Raw genomic sequence first — 17092 nt, forward strand, 5'->3', positions numbered from 1 at the left:
AGTTACGGGTCTAGCATAAGTACCAGCCAAGTAAAACCAGAGAATTTGTATGGGGAGATTCTGAACCATAAGCCATAAGATATTACAGTAATCAATTTAATACAAACTAGAGAGTATAGATTTGCCTGCAGCATTTTTGAGAATTTTTTGTTTTCTAAAAAATTACACACCTTGCTGGGTTTGCTGGCCCACACCTGTAATCACAGCAGTTTGGGATGTCAAGGCAGATGGATCACCTAGGTCAAGAGTTCAAGAATAGCCTGATGAATATGGTGAAACCCCATCTGTACTAAAAATATAAAAATTAGCCAAGTGTGGTGGCCTGTGCCTGTAGTCCCAGCTACTCAGGAGGCTGAGACAGGAGAATTGCTTGAATCCAGGAGGCAGATATTGTAGCCAGCCAAGATTATGACACTACAGTCCAGCCTGGGCAACAGAACGAGCCTCTGGCTCAAAAAGAAAAAGAAAATTAAACACCTTATTAAAATGATTTGTCTTGTCCCAATATTAATCTTTTATTCTGAAAATAGTTACAAACTCATAGCAAAACAAACACAATTCATAATTTTCTTACACTTAGGGTTCATATTTAGACTAATAGATGTGTATAATTAAGTCTATGTAAATCAAAACTAAAAGTCTGTATGTGTTTGCAAGCATATGGGCCACATATTCAAAGAAAAATATATAAGAAGTTTTAAAACGTATTGAGTACTCCGATGTGCAAATTTTATTTATAATCATATATAATTTTTATTATTACAAAAATGATCCTGTAGTCCATAACTATTTAATTGTACATTTCAAAATAACTAAAACTGCAGAATTGGTTTGTAATACAAAAAATAAATTCTAGAGGTGATGATACCTCATTTAACCTAATTTGATTACTGTACATTGTACATCTCTATCAGAATATATAACATATATACATATATATAACATAAACATTATGTGCCAACAAAAATTAACAACAGTAAATTTAAATGTAAAAAAAAGAATAAAAATTTTACCAAAAGGAATAATATTTCTTAACTTATTTGCAGTTTTAAGTCACTGGCAAAAAAGGTTACTAGAGATGTTAATCCCTTATTTAACCAAATAGTGTATTGTTACCATCTTTTACCTCCACCTTTAATAAGGCGGACTAGGTTAAAGTAAGAGGAATAATAAGACTTAACTGAATGTGCAATAATATTTAACATATGAAAAACATTAAATTAAGAAATTAAGTTCACAGGTAATCTAAAATTTTTAAATGTAGCACATTTTGTTTTATAAAAGTACAATTAGTAAAATAATATACTACTAATTTATTTTATTTTAATTGTGACAGCGTCTAGCTTTGTTGCCTGGGCTGGAGTTCAGTGGCACAATCTTGGCTCATTGCAAACTCGGCTTCCTGGATTCAAGCAATTCTTCTGTGTCAGCCTCCCAAGTAGCTGAGCCTACAGGTGTGCACCACCAGGCCTGGCTAATTTTTGTACTTTTAGTAGAGATGGGGTTTCACCATATTGGCCAGGCTGGTCTTGAACTCCTGATCTCAGGATCCACCTGCCTCACCCTCTCAAAGTGAGGGATTACATGTGGGAGTCATTGCACCCAGCCAATTTAACTTTAACTAAAACTAAAAATTATTTCTCAATATAATGCAGAAGAATGTTACTCTGAACACCTACCTCATGCATCACTCAATTTTGTAAGTTAACCACAAGGAAACTTTTTACTCCAACTTTTATCATGCGTCTTACGTCTTTACTCTTTCATAAATGAGGTCATAAATGCTCACATAATAGAAAAATAATCTCTCATATCTTTGATGCAGCAACGATTGGTCAAATGCTTTCATGTCTAAATACAATAGGAATAAGGAAAGAGGATGGACCAGGCACAGTGGCTAACAGCAGTAATCCCAGTGCTTTAAGAGGCCAAGATGAGCAGATCACCTGAGGTCATGAGTTCGAGACCAGCCTGGCCAACATGGCAAACCCCATCGCTATGAAAAATACAAAACATAATAGAGCATGGTGGTATGTATCTGTAATCTCAGCTTTTTGGGAGGCTGAGGCAGGAGGATCACTTGAATCCAGGAAGTGGAGGCTGCAGCAAGCTGAGATCATGCCACTGCACTCCAGCTTGGAGACAGAGCAAGTCTCCATCTGCTCCATCTGCCCACCACCCAAAAAAAAAAAACAAAAAAAAAAAAAACAGAAACTCATTTCTTTAGTATGAAGTAATTTGAGAATTACAAGATTGTTTCTATGAAGTAATTCAACAGTTAATTATAAGATTATTTACTTTTCGAAAAATCTGTAATCTTTCCCAAAAAAAGTATACTTGTAATGTAATCATAACCCTCCAAAAATTTTCTACACTTTTAGTGATATATACAAATAATTGTTGCACCAACTTTTGTTTTAGATTATTTTCTAAACTCAGAACCCTTGTTTGGTATAATGTCTGAAGGGTCAGGGCTGTATACAATTTTTTTTTTTTTTTTTTTTTTTTTTGGTGTGACAGATGTCTAGGTATTTATTCTTTTTTTTCTTAATTTTTTATTGTACTTTCTGATGTAAATTTTTTACATAGACAATATTGGATTAAATATTTTTTCCTATTTACTGTATCTGTAGAAATATATTTTCCCATAAAATCTCTGGAGTTTTCTAAGCTGTAGTTTTTGAATAAATGGTTTTTTCTCAAATTTATTACATTTGCAGGGGTTGTCTTCAATATAAACTCTCTGATGTTGAACAAAGTTTGAGCAATTGCCTCAGGTTTGCCTCAAAAACAAAATGAGTACACCAACATTTGTGTTACAAGCTACTGCAACTCCTTTATATTTATGATCCTCTTCAGCACTTTAAAGGCTTGTATTTTCGGAGGAATTTTTTGAAAGAATTGCACTTCTCATGCTTTTATTAAGTATAAACTCTTTGATGTAGAGTAAGATTCTGAGCAGATATTAATCACTTTTTTACTTTCCTTATATTTGCACATTTGTTCTCAAGTATAAATGCTTTCCTGCGCAATAAGGTGTGAACACTGTTTAAAAGTTTTGCCACATTTTTCATATTGTAGAAGTTTTCTCCAGCATGAATTACCTTTCCTACCATTAACTGTGACAACCATGTAAAGGCTTTGTCACATTATTCATATTTCTATGACTTCTCACCAACACAATTCCTTTTATGTTTGGAAATGTTTGAGATATTGTCACAAGCATTGTCACAACCTTCAGGTTTGCAGAGTTTCTCTCTAGTATAAATCACTTTACATCTGTTAAGAATTGAGGACTAGTTAAAGGCTTTGCCACATTCTTCACACTTACAGGGTTTCTTACCAGTTTGAATTCTCTTATGTGTAGTAAAGGTTGAGGACTGGTTAAAGGCTATGCCACATTCTTCACATTTATAGGTTTTCTCTCCAGTATGAATGATCTTATGTGTTTTAAGGTGTGAGAACCAGTTAAAGGCTTTTCCATTCTCCACATTTGTAGGGATTTCATTCAAAATGAATGGTCTTATATGTAGTAAGGTGTGAGGATTGGCTAAAAGCTATGTCACTGTCTTCACATTTGCAGGGTTTCTCTCCAGTACGAGTTATCTTACATGTAGTAAGGGTTGAGGAATGGCTAAAAGCTTTGCAACAGTCTTCACAATTGTACAGTTGCTCTCTAGCATGAATTCTCTGATGCGTAGTGAGGTATGAGGACCAGCTAACAACTTTGCCACAGTCTTCATATTTCTAGGGTTTCACTCCAGTATGAATTTTTTTATGTGTAGTTAGGTGTGAAGACCAGTTAAAGGTTTTGCCACATTCTTCACACTGGTATGGCTTCTTTCCATTATGAATTACCTTATGTCTAGTAAGAGTTGAGGAATGGCTAAAAGCTTTGCTACAGTCTTCACATTTACAGGCTTTCTCTCCAGTATGAATTCTCCTGTGTGTAGCAAGGTGTGAGGATTGGCTAAAACCTTTGCCACATTCTTCACATTTGCAGAATTTCTCTCCCATATAAATTCTCTTATGTGCAGTAAGGTGTGAGAACAGGCTAAAACCTTTGCCACATTCTTCACATTTGCAGAATTTCTCTCCCGTATAAATTCTCTTATGTGCAGTAAGGTGTGAGAACAGGCTAAAAGCTTTGCCACAGTCTTCACATTTGTAGAGTTTCTCTCCAATATAAATTATCCTGTGTCCAGTAAGGTTTGAGGACCAGCTAAAAGCTTTGCCATATTCTTCACATTTGCAGGGTTTCACTCCAGTATGAATTATTTTATGTGTAGTTAGGGTTGAAGACCGGTCAAAGGCTTTGCCACATTCTTCACACTGGTAGGGTTTCTCTCAATTATGAATTATGCATAGTAAGAGTTGAGGAATCACTAAAAGCTTTGATACAGTCTTCACCTTTTTAGGAATTCTCTCCAGTATGAATTCTCCTGTGTGAAATAAGGTGTCCGGATTGGTTAAAAGCTTTCCCACAGTCTTCACAATTGTAGGGTTTCTCTCTAGTATGAATTCTCTTATGTGCATTAAGGTTTGCACGTTGGTTAAAAGCTTTTCCACATTATGCACATCTGTAGGGTTTCTTTTCACTACGAATCTTTCACATGTTGAAAGGTTTGAGACCTCATTATATGCTTGGCCACATTCCTTACATTTGTAATGTCTTTTTCCAGTATGAATTATTTTATTGTGAGCTAAGTGTGAAATAGTGCAAAATGGCTTTTCACATTCTTTACATTTTGAAAAGTTTTTTTTCCAGTCATCTTATCTTATGTCCGTTTGAATTTGAAAATTTATAAAAGACTTTTACAAATTTGTTGCATTGAAATACTGTTCTCTGGGTAGTTGTCAAACCCTGGATAACATTCTTTGTGCACCTTACACTCATCCACACTTTTACCACATTTTCCTAACTGTAAATTTTTATGTCTGCATTTTTTATATCTTCTCAGTATCACTTTTTGGAAACAATTTTTTATGCCCTGCTTTGGCCAAAGATCTTGGACAAACAAAGAACCTACACTGAAGGAAATAAAAATAACAAATTACTCCACTGACTTGACTCAGATGAATATACTTTACAAATCTTACCTATAAAATTATACAGACTACATCACAAGATGGCATAGCAAAATTTTATAGGCTTTATTTTTTTCACAGGCATATAGATGCAACAAAAACATACAGGCCAAATTACATTTGTAAGAAATTAAGTTTTGCAATGCCCCAGGTGAGCCCAATGCAAAGAGACACATAGAACAAGGAAAAAATCTGTTACATTTATCCAACACAGATTTTCCTGTTTCCCAATATAACACAGTGACTTTAGAAATAAATTGCCAACTCCTGGTTTCTTTTTTAAAAGACGAGTAAAATACTGCCTTATACATCTTTATTTCTGGGTGGTAGGGTCTTTTAAAGAAACTGTTTTCTGTCTCTCATTACATAAAGTTCTGATATAAATAGTGGTATTCTTTCAAACGACAGGTAGAGTCTCCTGACACAAAAGATAAGCTTTACAGCAGCAGAAAGACTGTGGTATCACAGACAGGAAACAATTGTAGCAAGTGATTATTGGTTATTAAGAAACATAAATAGGCTGAGTGTGGTGGTTCACACCAGTAATCCTAGCCCTTTGGGAGGCAGAGGTGGGTGGATCACCTTAAGTCAGGAGTTTGAGACCAGCCTGGGCAACATGGTAAAACCCAGTCTCCACTAAAAATACAAAATTAGCTGAGCATGGAGATAGAGGTCTGTAACCCCAGCTATGAGAGAGGCTGAGACAGGATAATCACTTGGACCTGGAAGGTGGAGGCTGCAGTGAGCTAAGACTATGCCATTGCACTCCAGCCTGGATGACAGGAGCAAAATTCTGTCTCAAAAAAAAAAAAAAAAAAAAGAAGAAGAAGAGGAGAAGGAGGAGAAAGAGGAGGAAGAGGAGGAGGAGGAGGAGAAAATACAAACTTATTTAATTAAAAACTAAACAAAAAATTTTTGAAAAGGCATATCCTAGAAACATGTTGGAGAGACTCCCAGAGTCTCTAGTCAAGATAACTGTTTTCAGACAATGTCAGAAAAAACTACCTTTTAAAGATTACGACAGAGAGTTTTTTTAATGTCCAAATGTCAATCAAAGATTACAATGTATACATAACAGGGCAATATAGTTTTATCAAAAATATTATATAATTTTCAGAAAGAAACCTCAAAAAAGTACACATTAATTTTAAACACTGATAATAAATTGAATAATATTTAATGAGTGAAACAGGAATACAGACCACTATAGAAAATCAAAAAGTAATACTTAAAAAAAATCTGAAACATATTTTTTAATTGTGGAGGTAAAAAATAAACAACTGGAAAATCACAAAAGTAAGGAAAATGATATGAAAATGAAGAAGTTTACAAACAAATTAGAATACATGCAAATTATAACTCTCTCTCTATATATATACGAGCACATTTTCCAGAATCACAGACAAGAAGAAAATCTTAGAAGCTGCAAGATAAATGTAATATGTCATTTACAAACACAGTCTTATGATGTAATCAGTGAATTATCAATATAAATTTTTAGGCCAGAAACAAATCATGTGACTTAGTCAAAGCCATTTAAAAAAAAAAAAGCTATCAAGTGAGAATAATAACCATTAACAAATCTGTCCTGCCAAGTAAAAAGAAAATAAACCTTCCAGGCCACGCATGGTGGCTCACGCCTGTAATCACAGCACTTTGGAAGGCCGAGGTAGGCAAATCATGATGTCAGGAAATTGAGACAAGCCAGGACAACATGATGAAACCCTGCCTCTATTAAAAATACAAAAATTAGTGAAGTGTAGTAACTTGTGCCTGTTGTTCCAGCCACTCAGGAGGCTGAGACAGGAGAATTACTTAAATCCAAGGAGGTGGAGGTTGCAGTGAGCTGAAATTGTATCACTGCACTCCAGTCTGTTGACAGAGTGAGTCTCTGACAGAAAACAAACAAACAAACAAAAAAAACCCTTGAGAAACAACCAAATCCTGAAAAAGTATACTGGCACTGCATATGCCCCATATATAAAAGATGCTGAAAGCAGTTTCTTAAACTGAAAATAAAAGGATTCAAGAAAACAACACATAATCAAATAAAAATACATTATGTTCTGGGAAAGATAGGTGCATACACAAAAATAAAATCTTGTAGCATTATCATGATAGTGCAAAAAACATTCTAAATTATTCTCTAAAATTTGAAAAATAAAAAACAGAAATTATAAACATCTGTTAATAAATATACGATGTAAAAACATCATTAGCGACATCAATGACAAATTTCAGGGCAGATGTAATGAGGAAAACCTTTTTACTCAACTGAAGTTTATTTTGTACCAAATTAAAATACACTGTTGTTTCTTATAGAGGTTTTATATAACCCCCAAGATATCACAGACACAAACACAAATCTATGTGGATACTTGAAAGTGCATTAGAAATAAGTAAAAGCATATCAATACAAAAATCTAAAGACACAAAGAAAGATGGAGAGAAAATAAGAAACAAAGTTGTAAAAATCAAATAATATAATTAAAAATGTAACAGTGAGTCTCCTTCAGAAAATTATTAAAATATATATAATTCACTTTCAAATCGAGACATACTTTCAGTAAATAAATTTATTAAAAACTTAAAAACTAACATCCAACTTTTTTTTTCTACAAAAGTCAGTTAAGATCTAGTGATAAAAAACACTGAAAGGGGCAAGACAGAAGTAGACATTTTATGCAAATGTTAATCAAGTGAGAGCAAAATAAATCAAAGTAGCATTATGCAAGCTACACCTTAAGTCAAAAACTGTCATGTTTTATAAAATGTACTTGAAGTAAAAACTCCAAGGAGACAAAAAGGGACTTTAAAACTTACATATTTAGGCCAGGGGCACTGGCTCATGCCGGTAATCCCAGAATTTTGAGAGACTGAGGCAGGGAGATCACTTGAGGTCAGGAGATCGAGACCAGCCTGACCAACATGGTGAAACTCCATCTCTACTAAAAACACAAACCTTAGCCAGGCATGGTGGTATGTACATGTAATCCTAGCTATTTTAGTGGCTGAGGCAGAAGAATTGCTTGAATCTGAGCGGCAGAGGTTTCAGTGAGCTGAGATCACACCACTGCCCTCCAGCCTGGGCAACAGAGTGAGAGTGTTTAAAAAAAAAAATTATATATTTATTCACTGGAAACCCATGACAAATTGGTATATACTTGTGTGCGTGTGTCTGTGTGTGTGCATCTCACATTAGGGCTTCAAACATATAAAGCAAATATTGACAGAATAACAAAGACAAATAGAGAACAACCTAATTACAGTATAATAATTGAATACTGCACTTTTTGTAATAAACATAAAACAAGAATATTACTAGGCAAATAGAGGACTTTCAGGCAGTATAAAACAATTATTTGTAACAGCGGTATAGAAAACACTCCTCAACATCAGGATGCACGTGGTTCTCAATAGCTAATAGAACATATTTCTTGATAGAACACCTCTTAGGCCAAAAAAAACTCTTAGCTCATTTTTAAAAACTGAAATTTTATAAATTACTTTGTATTACCAAAATGAAATGAGTATCTAATAAAAGAAAAAACACTAAAAATTTTAAAAACACAAACAACACACTCTTGACCATGCCCTTTTGAAACGTTGAAAAGGTAATATTATAATGATGTGCATTATTCTCAATACAATCTACAGATTTAAAGCAAAGTTTTCAAATTTCTCACTGCATTTTTTAAGAAAAAGAAACAGCAATCCCAACTATATAGACTCTCTACAGACAATAAAATATCCAAAAATATTGAAAACACAACAAAACAATGTTGGGGGCATTATAGTTCCTGATTTCAAAATACATTACAAAGCTACAGAATTAAGACAATTTGGTATGAGTATAAAGGTGAAAATGTAGACTCATAAAGTAGAATAGACCAGGCGCAGTGGCTCACGCTTGTAATCCCAGCACTTTGGAAGGCTGAGGTGGGCGAATCATGAGGTCAGGAGTTCAAGACCAGCCTGACCAACATAGTGAAACCCCATCTCTACTAAAAATAAAAATAAAAAAAATAGCCAGGCGTGGTGACAGGCACCATGGATAGCCATCCATGTATGCTAATTAATTATATTTAATAACAAAATAAACTTTTCACATCTTCATGACTGAGGGTAGTTTTACAATTAGAAGCCTGGTGCCTGCCCACTAAAAATACAAAACATTAGCCGGGGGTGGTGGTGGGCACCTATAATCCCAGCTACTCGGGAGGCTGAGACAGGAGAATCGCTGGGACCTGGGAGGTGGAGGTTGCAGTGAGCCAAGACTGAAGCACGCACTCCAGCCTGGATGACAGAGTGAGACTCAAAAAAAAAAAAAGAAAACAACAGAAAAGAGAAAGATCTCAGTTTAACAATCTGACATCATAAATAAAAGACTGAGAGGAGCAAGAGCAACTTAACCTCTAAGTTAGCAGAAGACAAGAAGTAACCAGAATCATTTCTGAAAGGAAGAAGCTGTTGGCATGAAAAACTCTAAGATCAAGAATTGCAGGAGTAAAATATTTTAAAAAATAAAACAAACCACTAACAAGATTAATGAAGAAGAAAAAGATCCAAATAAACACAACTAAAAATGACAAAAGAGACATAAAAACTGACCCCACAATGTATACTAAAATTTACTATGAACACCTCTATGCACACAAACTTGAAAATCTAGAAGAAATGGACAAATTCTTGAACAAATATATTCTCTCAAGACTGAATAAAAAGGAAATCAAAGTCTTTAATAGGTCAATAACAAGCTCGAAAATTGAATTAGTAATACAGTAGCCTACCAACCAATATAGCCCAGAACCAGATAGATTCACTGCTGAATTCTACTAGACGTACAAAGGAGAGTTAGTACCATTTCTACTAAAACTCTTTCAAAAAATTAAAAACAGCACCATTGTGATACCAAAACTTCACAGAGATAAAGCAAAAGAAGAAAACTTTAGACCAATATTATTGATGAACAATGATGCAAAAATGCTCAACAAAATATTGACAAACCAAATTGAGCAGGACATCAAAAAGTTAACCGACTATGATCAAGTAGGATTTATTCTGGGATGCAAAGTTAATTCAACATACATGAGGTGGGGCATGGTGGCTCACACCTCTAATCCCAGCACTTTGAGAGGCCAAGGTAGGCAGATCATCTGAGGTCAGGACTTCAAGGCCAGTCTGGCCAACATGGCAAAATCATGTCTCTACTAAAAATTCAAAAATCAGTTGGGCATGGTAGCGGGCACCTGTAATCCAGCTGCTTGGGAGGCTGAGGCAAAATAATCGCTTGAACTTGGGAGGCAAAGTTTGCAGTGAGCTGACATTGCACCATTGCACTCTAGCCTGGGCAACAGAGTGAGACTCTCAAAAAATAAAAATAAAAAAAAGGATAAATGTGATTCATCACATAAACAGAACTAAAGACAGAAAACACAAAATTATGTCAATAGATGCGGAAAAGATTTCCAATAAAATTTAACATTTTCATGTTAAAAAGCCTCAACAAACTAGCCATGGAAGCTGCATACTTCAAAATAATGAATTCTCTATCACAAACCCACAGCCAACATACTGAATACACACAACCTGGAATCATTTTTCTTTGAAAACTGGCACAAGACAAGGATGCCTTCTTTCAACACTCCTATTCAACATAAAATTGGAAGTCCTGGTCAGAGCAATTAGGCAAGATAAAAAAATAAATGACATGCAAACAGGAAGAGAGGAAGAAACTTATTTTTGTTTGCAGAAGACATAATGCTGCATAATCTTGGCAGAAATGCATTCTAAACTGACAAAAAACTTCAGAAAAATTTCAGCATACAAAATAGATGCACAAAAATTAGTAGCATCTCTATAAATCAAAAACATGCATGCCAAAAGCCTAATCAAAACTGAAATTCCATTCACAATCACTACAAAGAGAATAAAATATCTAGGAACACAGCTAATGAGGGAGGTGAACGATCTTTATGAGAAGACTGACAAAACTCTGCTTAAAGAAGTCAGAGATGAAACAAACAAATGGAAAACCATTTCAGGCTCATGGATAGAAAAGACCAATATTATTAAAATGGTATACAGCCCAAAAAATTACAGATTTAATGCTACTTTTATCAAACTACCAAAACTTTTTCTTAACAGAACAAAATATATATATATTTTAAAATTTATATGGAACCAAAAAAGAGCCCAAATAGCCAAGGCAATCATAAGCAAAAAGAACAAAGCTTAAGGCATTACATTACCTGAATTCAAACTATGCTACAGGGCTACAGTAAACAAAGCAACACAGTACTGATACAAAAACAAACTCATTCATAGACCAATGCAGCAGAATACAGAGCCCAGAAATAATGCCACATACCTACAACCATCTGGTCTTTGACAAAGCTAACAGAAGGAATCTGGGGAGAATTCCCTATTTAATAAATGGTGCAGGGAGAACTAGTTAGCACTATGTATATGATTGAAACTGAATGCTTTCATTAAACCATATACAAAAATCAACTCAAGATATATTAAAGATTTAAATGTAAAACTTCAATTTATTAAAAAAGAAACACAAAATGTGAGATAACTTAGGAAACCATTGTAGATGTAGAAACAGGTAATTTTTAAATAAAGATGCCAAAAGCAATTGCAATAAAAACACTATTTGACAAATGGAACCTAATTAAACTAAAAAGCTTCTTCACAGCAAAGGAAACCATCAACACAGTAAACAAACAACACACAGAATAAAAGAAAATATTTGCAAACTATGCTTTTGACAAAGGTCCAATACTCATGATTTATAAGAAACCTAAGTTTACAGAAAATAAAAAAACCTCAATAAAAAGTACACAAAAAACATGAAAAAGATATTTTTAAAAGAAAAAATGCATGTGGCTAACAAGCATATAAAAAACGCTCATCACTAATTATTAGAAAAATTCAAAGAAAAACCACAATGAAATATCATCACACACCAGTGAGAATGGTTAATATTAGAAAGTGAATATACAACAGATGCTGGCAAGGTTACAGGGAAATGGGAATGCTTATACACTGCCGGTGGGAGTGTAAATTAGTTCAACCATTGTGAAAAGCAATGTGACAATTCCTCACGGTGGCAGTGGCAGTATCGTAGCTAATGATGTTTATCCGAGACTCGATTATTGCTAATTGAAAACTTTTTCCAATACCCCCCAGGACGACTTGCAATATAGTCGGCATTGGCAATTTTTGAGTCTCTACAGAGACCCAATTTAAAAAAAAAAATCGTGTAGTAAACAATTAGTCATATGGGAACACTTCTAGGAGGCACCAAGTCTTATCTCACAAAATTTAGCATGAAACTCAGAAGTCAAGATAATAGGATACAGAACAGAGATATTTACTGTCACAAATTTACCCCGCAAAAAGATGTGATATTTTTATTACTCTACATAACTCAGCAATTATCTACATTTTCTTGTAAAAAAAACTTTTTTTTTTTTTTTTTTTTTGAGAAGGAATATCGCTTTTCCGCCCAGGCTGGAGTGAAGTGGCATGATCTTGGATTCAATGCAACCTCTGCCACCTGGGTTCAAGCAATTGTCCGGCCTCAGCCTCCCCAGTAGCTGTGATTATAGACGCCCTAAACCACGCCTGGCCAAGTTTTGTATTTTTAGTAAAGACGGGGTTTTGCCACGTTCGTCAGGCTGGTCTCAAACTCCTGACCTCAGGTGATCCACCACCCTTGACCTCTCAAAGTATTACGATTACAGGCATGAGCTACTGCACTTGACAGGAAATGTATTCATTTTCTACAGCTAAAATGTAAACGAGATTTTCCCTATTGTTTTTCTTGGTAGCATTTTAAAAGCAAAGCCTTGGAATTCTGCTTGAAATCATCCAGTCATAAAAAACATTTTCGCAATAACTCCCACAAATTTTTAATAGGAGAAATGAGAAACTGACAACCCCATAAAGCAAACTAAAGCTCTTCCCATTCATGACCCGGAAGCTGAGTCAGGATTCTCCCCTGTCAACCCTCCGGTGGTCCCTAAAGGAGAAAATCTGGGAGAGACCCGGAGCTGCAGGTGCAGAGCTGCCCAGAGAGGGCTCCAGGCCAGGGCACAGTCACTGCACAGCCGCCATCTTATTGCTCAAGGGGACTGAAGTGGAGCTAGGCAAGGAGAACTCGGGGCACAGATCGCTGAACTGACTGCGGGGAGGTCTGAGTTCCCATAGCCACTTCCCCCAAGTTCCAACCAGCCCCTTCCCCTCTCGTGGGATATCGGACCCAGCACTGACATCATTTCTAGGCTTCCAGGGGGTCCTGGCGTCTTAACCGTGGATCTCCAGTACGAGCAGGTCTCACACAGGCTGGACCTCTAGGAGCAGAGAACAGCGAAGACAAAACCTGGAACTCCGGCGGCAGCAAGAGACAAAACCGCCGCCACATCCCAGAAGCCAGCCTTTCCGCTCCAGCTCCGTGCCTGATTGGACGGTTCCCAGAGCAGCCTCGCTGATTGGATAAGGTTTAAGTCCCCGCCGCCTCAGACCCTGAATGACAGAAGACATGATCAAATGCTGGCTGACTGAAGAAGGAGTGACAGCCAAAGGTACAGCCTTTTCTTTTTTCTTTTTTTTTTTTTTTGAGACAGAGTTTCACTCTTGTTACCCAGGCTGGAGTGCAATGGCGCGATCTCGGCTCACCGAAACCTCCACCCCCTGGGTTCAAGCAATTCTCCTGCCTCAGCCTCCCGAGTAGCTGGAATTACAGGCATGCGCCACCATGCCCAGCTAATTTTTTAAATATGTTTAGTAGAGACGGGGTTTCACCTTGTTGACCAGGATGGTCTTGATCTCTTGACCTCGTGATCCACCCGCCTCGGCCTCCCAACGTGCTGGGATTATAGGCGTGAGCCACCGCGCCCGGCAGGTACTGGCTTTTCACACAGGGCTTCTTCCCTGAGCGAGCCAGGCCCACCCTAGAAGGTGTTTGCCTGTAGCCTCGTGTATTTGTAAATAATATACTATATGGCTGCTCACACATGAAAAGAACAAAAATTATTTTTAAAGTTTAGCCTTTATAATCTTCCTGGCTTCTGGTCCTTTGAGCAGGGAGCTTGAGATTGTTTTGTTTTGTGATGGAGTTTCGCTCTGTTGCCCAGACTGGTGTGCAACGGCACGATCTCAGCTCGCTGCAATCTTTGCCTCCCGGGTTCCAGTGATTCTCCTGCCAAGTAGCTGGGATTTCAGACTCGCGCCGCCATTTCCGGCTTTCTTGTTTTGTTTTGTTTTTTGCATTTTAGTAGAGACGGGGTTTGATGATGTTGATCTGGCTGGTCTGGAACTCCTGACCTTGGATCATCCTCCCCACCTCGAATCATCCACCCACGTGGGGTTCCCAAAGTGCTGGGATTAAAGGCGTGAGTCACCGCACCTGGCTAACCTGAGACTTTTTTTCTTTTTTTTTTTTGAGACAGAGTCTCTCTTTCACTCGGGCTTGAGTGCAGTGGTGTGATCTCGGCTGACTGCAACCTCCACCTCCTGGGATCAAGCAATTCTCATGCCTCAGCCTCCCAATTAACTGAGATTACAGGCACACACAACTATGCCCAGCTAATTTTTGTATTTTTAGTAGAGACGGGGTTTCGCCCTTTTGGTCAGGCTGGTCTTGAACTACTAAATTTGTGATCCGCCCACCTTGGCCTCCCAAAGTGCTGGAATTACAGACATGAGCCACCATGCCCGGCCACCTAATTATTATATTAATAGCAGGATTAATAATTGTAGGAACGATTTAACTAAGGTTGTTTTGCTTAAGCAAGTGTAATAAAGACAAGAAGTAAGCATGAAAGGTTTACTATCATGAAGTTTAAAAGAACTTTTTTTTGTTTGTTTAAAGAAAGAGACTTCATTCCAGATTTTAGCAATGGGGAAAGGACAAATTCATATCTCAAGAAGCCACTTCAGTTTTCTGGGCAGAAAGCAGGGTTGTAAGAAGAAATTTTGGTATGCAGGGTATGCAGAAGAGGCATGGAGGTGCAGGATGTACATGGTTTGCTGGAGGACTTATCTGTAATCATGGGTGATCCGTTAGCCTGGCCAGCATCATTGAAGACAGAGCGGGGTTGTGGATTAACTGATGTCTTGAGACAATCTCCCTGTGGGGAAGAATTCTGAAGCGTGCCTCTTTTATTTCAACATTTGGTAATTTCTTTTTTAATTATTATTATAATACTTAAAAATTCTGGGGTAAATGTGCAGAATGTGCAAGTTTGTTACACAGGTACACATATGCCATGGTGGTTTGCTGTTCCCATCAACTGGTCAAATACATTATGTATTTCTCCTAGTGCTATCCCTCCCCTAGCCCTCCACTCCTCGATAGGCTAAGGTATGTGATGTTCCCCTCCCTATGTCTATGTGTTCTCCTTGTTCAACTTCCACTTATGAGTGAGAATGTGCAGTGTTTTGTTTTCTGTTTCTGTGTTAGTTTGCTGAGAATAATGGTTTCCAGCTTGATCCATGTCTCTGCAAAGGACATGAACTCATCCTTTTTTATGGCTGCATAGTATTCCATGGTGTACATGTGCCACATTTTATTTATCCAGTCTATCTCTGATGGTCATTTGGGTTGGTTCCAACTCTTTGCTATTGTAAATGGTGCTACAATAAATATATGTGTGCATGTGTCTTTATAGTAGACTGATTTATCATCCTTTTGATATATACCCAGTAATAGGATTGGTAGGTCAAATGGTATTTCTAGTTCTAGATCCTTGAGGAATCACCACACTGTCTTTTACAATGGTTGAACTAATTTACGTTCCCACTAACAGTGTAAAAGTGTTCCTATTTCTCCACATCACCTGCAGCATCTGTTTTCTGACTTTTAAATGATTGCCGTTCTAACTGGCATGAGATGGTATCTCATCGATGTTTTCATTTGCATTTCTCTAGTGACCACTGATTATGAGCTTTTTCTCATAAGTTTGTTGGCCACATAAATATCTTCTTTTGAGAAGTGTCTGTTCATATCCTTCACCTAATTTTTGATGAGGTTGTTTGTTTTTTTCTTGTAAATTTAAGTTATTTGAAGATTCCGGATATTAGCCCTTTGCCAGATGGATAGATTGCAAAACTTTTTCCCAATCTGAAGGTTGCCTGTTCACTCTGATGATAGTTTCTCTTGCTGTGCAGAAGCTCCTTAGTTTAACTATATCCCATTTGTCAATTTTGGCATTTGTTGCCATTGCTTTTGCTGTTTTAGTCATGAATTCTTTTCCCATGCCTATGTCCTGAATGCTATTGCCTAGGTTTTTTTCTAAGCTTTTTCTGCTTTTAAGTCTTATGCTTAAATCTTCAATCCATCTTGAGTTAATTTTTGTATAAGGTGTAAGGAAGGGTTCCAGTTTTACTTTTCTGCATATGACTAGCCAGTTTTCCCAACACCATTTATTAAATAGAAAATCTTTTCCCCGTTGCTTTTTTTTTTTTTTTTGGTCAGGTTTGTTAAAGATCAGATGGGTGTAGATGTGTGGTGTTATTTCTGAGGATTCTGTTCTGTTTCATTGGTTTATATATTTGTTTTATTACCAGTACTATGCTGTTTTGATTACTGTAGCCTTGTAGTATAGTTTGAAGTCAGGTAGCATGATGCCTCCAGCTTTTTTCTTTTTGCTTAGGATTGGCTTGGTTATGCAGGCTCTTTTTGATTCCATATAAAATTTAAGCAATTTTTTCTAATTCTGTGAAGAAAGTCAATAGTAGCTTAATGGGGATAGCACTGAATCGATAAATTACATTGGGTAGTATGGCCATTTTCAAAATATTCGTTCTTCCTATCCACAAGCATGGAATGTTTTCCATTTGGTTGTATCCTCTTATTTTCTTGAGCAGTGGTTTGTAGTTCTCCTTGAAGAGGTCCTTTAAGTTCTTTGTTAGTTGTATTCCTATGTATTTTATTCTCCTTGTAGCAATTGTGAATGGGAGTTCACTCATGATTTGATTCTCTGTTTGCCTA

The 17092-nt window shown here is 36.6% G+C and overlaps 1 non-coding gene across 1 annotated transcript; it reads left to right on the forward strand.

The window, feature by feature from the left end:
* The first annotated feature begins 12196 nt into the window (after positions 1–12196).
* LOC135276236 (U4 spliceosomal RNA) lies at positions 12197–12335 on the forward strand. The gene has a single exon (XR_010343784.1). It is a non-coding gene; the product is annotated as a U4 spliceosomal RNA (small nuclear RNA).
* Positions 12336–17092: the final 4757 nt, after the last annotated feature.

The sequence above is a fragment of the Aotus nancymaae genome, unplaced genomic scaffold (genome assembly GCF_030222135.1).
Source record: "Aotus nancymaae isolate 86718 unplaced genomic scaffold, 86718_ANA_hifiasm-v0.15.2.pri h1tg000001l, whole genome shotgun sequence".
In the NCBI taxonomy this organism is placed as follows: Eukaryota; Metazoa; Chordata; class Mammalia; order Primates; family Aotidae; genus Aotus; species Aotus nancymaae.